This window comes from Thermobia domestica, chromosome 11 (assembly GCF_964235325.1).
Source record: "Thermobia domestica chromosome 11, izTheDome1.hap1.1, whole genome shotgun sequence".
In the NCBI taxonomy this organism is placed as follows: Eukaryota; Metazoa; Arthropoda; class Insecta; order Zygentoma; family Lepismatidae; genus Thermobia; species Thermobia domestica.
In genome coordinates, this window is record NC_137464.1 from 48470086 (window position 1) to 48476085 (window position 6000).

At 34.6% G+C, this 6000-nt stretch overlaps 1 long non-coding RNA gene across 1 annotated transcript in view; it reads right to left on the reverse strand.

Moving 5' to 3' along the window:
* LOC145663556 (uncharacterized) overlaps window positions 1-5603 on the reverse strand; it is a 42829-nt gene extending 37226 nt beyond the window's left edge. The window contains exon 1 of the long non-coding RNA XR_014127183.1: window positions 5209-5603. This is a non-coding gene — a long non-coding RNA (uncharacterized LOC145663556). The remainder of the gene's footprint in view (window positions 1-5208) is intronic.
* Window positions 5604-6000: the final 397 nt, after the last annotated feature.

Below are 6000 nucleotides of genomic sequence, written 5' to 3' on the forward strand. Positions count from 1 at the left end.
TATTTGGCTGATTCATAGTTTATCATCCCGCAATAAGATAATCAAAGTCACATCTTCCATGTGCCTCATCGTTTCACAGGCATTAATGGACACATACGCTACGGACCTCTGAACTCTGCTATACCGGTGTGTTTCTGTCATATATAACACTGAGCTTCAAGCATAATCATTTCACACTTTCATCTTAAGCTACATGTCTATCATATGTGGTACTGTTAACTGTTTTCCTTCTTTGAAGTGAAGTAAAGAGTCTTCATGCCTTCATTCCAGGCAGGGCCGAAATGCTAAACGCTGTGTGTATGGAGCCAAAAACTTCACACTTTCTTCACTTTGGCATTCATATAAATGACGTAATCAGAACCGCGCTTTAGCCCTTTTACTTACCTAGGTTCTTGCAGGTACTCATTTCAAAAAACCTTGGTGAACCCCAGAACAATATTGGAAAGATCGTATAACGTAAAAATTCCCACTCCCACCCCTCAGTCAATCCTGGTCTCCTGGTTGGCAGATTGACTCCTTGCTGACCATGCTACAGTGTCTCTTCTTTCTCATTTTAATATTTTAATACACAGCAGTGTAATTGAATACATTCGTACCCACGCCACATTTTGAATCTTGCTACTACCCACTCTACCATACAAGGGTATATCATATAAAATAAATCAGAAAGAAACCTATATGTATATATATATATATATGTTCTAAATTAACTTTGTTTAGCATTCTCCACAAGGTAAACTACATCCGTATGATTTTCTCTTACTGCTTCAGCATTATCTATAGTAGAGACACTGAGAGTTCTTTTTCTTTTTTTGTAATTGAAACTAGAAAGAGAATTGTATACTACCAGTATCTGCCCAGATACAACATTTTAAAATGCAAGGCAGATTATCAGACTTGAATAATAATAACAGTTAAAAGCACAAATCGTGTGTGTGTGTGTGTGTGTTTTTTAAACTAACTTTCCTTTTTTTCCACCTATTTTATTAACAAGAAAAATTCACTTCTCGTGTCATATAGAAGTTATCTTTCTACTTACTCTGTAGCTACTTTTTACTACTAGTGTCATTTTACTGTGGGATTTTCTTTTATTTTTTACTGTTTAAAACAGAAAGAACATTTTGAACGGTGTAACTCAAGTGCAGCACACAAAAACTTCAAAAAACAGAAGGACTAGTGTAGGTTGAAGTTTAAATGGATTGTGATAAGAAACGAAGCCATGTACACTTAGAAGCGACTAAAACTCTCCTCTTCGTCTACAACAAACCTCTCTGTCTCCTTTTTTACTTCGTTCTTTTGTAACCTTTTGCACATACACTGTGAAATTTCCGCCATCAGAGCTGTTTCTAAGCATTTAATTCGCCCTTATCTTGTGACATGTGTTTAAAAGCACACAAGGATAATAAAAGAAAGAAAGAGAGAGAAAGAGAGAGAGCATGAGGGAGCCAGAATACAGAATAAGTTTTTTCCTTAAAAAAAAAAGAAAAAAGTTACAACAAGCAAGAACTGAGCGAATCTCGGTTGTTTTAAAGACCAATGCTTCTCTTGGTCTGTGTTCTGAATGTGAAATCATTTTGCCAACAACACAACGAGCGTAAAAAGCAGCTCAAATTGTTACTCTCAGTCTGCAGCAGAATAACGAACCTTTACAGCAAAACACAAAGGCTATGTAATTTGCTCAGGAATTGTAATAAACAATATATAGAGATTACAGATGTGTTACGTATGAATTGCAAGTAATAATAATTATAATAATGCATGTTTCTATATATAAACTTAGTGTTCTATCTGTCGACAGACTCTAACCTTTAGTATAGCAAAAAGGCAAAACCACTAGATCAATTAAGTGTATTTTCCCTCTAATTGAAGAGTGCATTTTTTTTTTAAAAAAAATGCAATTTTGGAAATAATTTAAATAAATAAATTCAAAATCAGGAGAGAAAATGCTATTTTGGAAATAATGTGAAGAAATAAATGAAGAATCAGGAGAGAAAGTACAATTTTTAGAAATTATATGAAGAAATAAATTAAGAGTCAGAAGAGAAAATGTAATTTTAGAAATAATGTGATGAAATAAATTAAGAATCAGAAGAGAAAATGTCATTTTAGAAATAATGTGAAGAAATAAATTAAGAATCAGAAGAGAAAATGTCATTTTAGAAATAATGTGAAGAAATAAATTAAGAATCAGGAGAGAAAATGCAATTTTGGAACCAATGTGAAAAAATAAATTAAGAATCAGGAGAGAAAACTTAAATGTTGTTATTGTTGACATTTATGGTTTGTTTCTTTTCAGTACCTAGGCTATATATGAAACAATAACTGTATAATTTTCATAAGGTGGATTGAGAATTATCGTAGCAGGATCAAGTATCAATATTTTCCCTCACAGAATCGAACTTTCCACCAAAGGGGCGCGCTAGTTACATTTTCTTTCTTCAAAAACAAGTTCCAACTGGTACATTGATCTTCTAGGTAATCTTATTCTTTCCTCTACATATTTCCATTACGACTAAGACAAAAACACAGAGATTTCGAAGCGGCACGATGGCTCAGTGGTAGAGGTTTTACTTCTGGTAGGCGGGGTCCAAGGTTGGATCCCCGGCCAATTAAGTTTGTTGTGGACAATATCGTATTCGTGAGTTTTCTTAGAGCACTCCCGTTTCCTTCCAGATTCTCATTCCACTAATACCTTCATGATCATTCACTTACCTAATTCATCGTCTTCCTTAGCCTAAAGGGCATAAATCGCAAGACGTTAAACTGAAAGACTTCATTTGCAGAAACTTCGAGCACACTTAAACACTCGAATGTTCTGCAGAGAGACTCAAATCCCAGATGGATTTCGCCTTACTATTGTCAGTATACCATTTTAGAACTCTCGAGTAAATCACACTAATAGGCACTAGATCAACATAAATGATTAAGAATTAGGGTATCTTACCATATACCAGGCATGAGTTAATTATTCTTCTCGTCACCTCATTATACAGGTATACTTATTGTACATATAATTCATTAATATAAGTGTAATAGTCATTGAAAGAGAAACACAAATTGAATAAATTGTGTTAAAACTGTAAGTATAAAAGTATTCGTAAATACATCCATGCAAACACACAAATCTTATTGGATCATAAAACGTCTAGACCAGTCATTTGTAACTGGTCGATGACGTAGAAGAACGCTTTAATGATAAGAGAGAAATGACACAGAGATACAGGTAGAAGAAAAAAGGGGAGTGAACTAGGTAGGGTAATCAAATAGACTATACTAAAGACAGTAAGAAGGATCACGCGAAACTTACGTGTATAGGATATAGATAATCACCGTTAGTGCCACCGTTATCCGGATTCAGTTAACGGATTGGTCGATAGATGTTAACGGATTGATCAATAGATGTTAACGGATTCAGTTGACATATTCGGTCTATCTATATCTATATATAGCAATAAACATTCGTAAATTTGCTTTCGTTCAAGAGTTATCGTGTGCTGTAACGAATGGCTTAAGAGCCTGACTTACTAAAAATAATGCAAAATTTATCATTTTTCTTTTGCTTGTTTTTGACAAGCGAAAGGAGATAATAAAATATAACTTACCACAATCATAGATAATGTTATTCTACAACAGAAAATTTGAGTCTGAAAAATTTTCAGTCTTACCATCCATAGACATTATACTGTTGCCACAATAACATTTCCCCCAAAATCTAAGTTAAGGCAACGACTAGAGAAACGAACTCAACTGTATTTGATTACATATCATGTTGTTTCGGTACACTGTGTGAACTAATTTTTAAATAAAATTATTATGTAATTTTAATAACTATATGCTAAAACTATTTTGTTTATTACAAACTAAATACAACTATTATTTCAAAAGTAGTTCACAGAATACTACTGGGGGAAATGTTATTCTGGCAAAATTGTAATTTTTATGGATAGCAAGACTGAAAATTCTTCAAGTTCATATTTTTTGTTGTAGAATAATATTATCTATGATTGTTGTAAGTTGTATTTCACTATCTCCTTTCACTTATGAAAAACAAGCAAGAGAAAAATTATAAATTTTGTATTATTTTCATTATGACAGGCTCTTAAGATCAACGTTACCCGTTAAGATGTTAAAGGATTAACTCTTTAAACAAACTTGGCTGAGATAAGCGCTCTAGATAATTATTGCAGAAAAACAGAGTTCAAGAATTCGTTTTGGATATATCATGTGGGCTACGTCCGTACAAATATTACAATCTTATATGTCTCAGTTGTGTGATCTTAATAAACAAGTACCGACAAGTACTAGTAGTCCAGAATTCATGAGTAATGTGTGTGCAAAAGCATTGACTACATCATCCATGTTCTTATTAGCTCGTCACCATTGCCTTTACAGGGTTCCCACTGGTGAGGTAAGTCAGGAAAGTCGGGGAAAACTTAGGCAAAATGGTGTAGGTCAGGGAAACTCAGGGAAAAAGACTGGAAATCAGGGAAAGTCAGGGAAATTTTACAAAATATATTTTTCTAACCTTAATTGTACACTAATTTCAGCTTAGTCAATCATTATATGCGACTTTACTCAGATTTTTATGGAAGGTAAGGGGAATGTACATATAAACAATTGATTACTGTTTGTCTCTATAGAAGAAATGTTCTCATATATAAATAGTCACCGTTATTTATTCCTTATTTATATTTCAACATCATCCGACACCTGTCATGAAAGTCAGGGAATTTCCAGCCACAGATCAGGAAAGTCAGGAAGAAGTCAGGGAAATAGATTTCTTCGGATCAGTAGGAACCCTGTTTTAACAACGTTCGGTTTCTAGACTGCTCTTTGTTCTTTCTGTGTAGTTTGCTGAAAAATGGGTGCAAACCGTGATGTAACAGTGACAAAACTGTAAACTCTACATGAAGAGTGAAGTACAGAACTGTGAGGAGTGAAAAATGTACCGTTGATTCAAAAAGCAATAGGATCACAATAGAAAATACCAATTTCTGGTCTCATTGACGTCGACACTATTGTTAGCAATATATCCAAAAGCAAATGATGTATAGGACTTTTGAACTCGTAGTTGTCAAGTCTATAAGAACTGACATCCAAAATAACATATAGGAAAAACTTCATTTGTCAAAAGCGTAAAATCAAAATACCATGGAAGAGATATAGATCATAGAGATAAGAAAGCAATGTTTAACGAACCATACTCACGTAGCACTGCCAGAGTTGTAAACCATTCATGATGTCCAATAAGAATCTCAAATTCTACAGCAAACGTCGTTAGGAATCTTGCTCTTGTAACGACATAATCTGAAGTAATGGCGTTTCGTTCTTCTTGTGCCATCAGATACAAATGCACAGTTTCCTGTTGTAACATGTTGTAACAGAGAACATCATCCTCTTCTTACGTTTTCCATATGATGATGATGATGCTCCCACAGGGCATATGAGTGAGATATAGTATGCGTACATAAAGACCATTGACTTTAACAGCGACAGATATCTCAAGAAGCCATTTTTCCATCGGTGAATAAATATCATTGCGCATTTGTATTCATACGTGATATTCACTCAGTGGGGAAGGATTCTGTCTCTCTCCAAATGTACCTTCCGTAGACTGGGATAGTAGGGGCTCGCGCGGGGAAGAGAGGAGAATAAAAAGAAGTTACCCTTCATTCTATTTCCTGTGGAAGCGACCTGTGGGAGGATGGCATCGTCGGATCATCGTTTAGAACGAAGTTCCGGAGCTGGAATTGTCAGAACAGTTCCGGGTCTAGAGCTAGTTCTCTGAGACAATTTTCTAACTTCAGTATTAATTACATAGTTCCCCCCTTGAATAGTTCAATTCTGGTAGAGAAAAAAGAAAAAAAACAGTGCTGAGAATCATTTCTAACTTAGCAGCGATGAAGGGGGAACTACACAGAATTGGCCCTCCAATTGCGTAAGGCGTGTAATTAAGCATGTCATGAGTAAATAAGACGCTAACACAATTTCACGATTAGC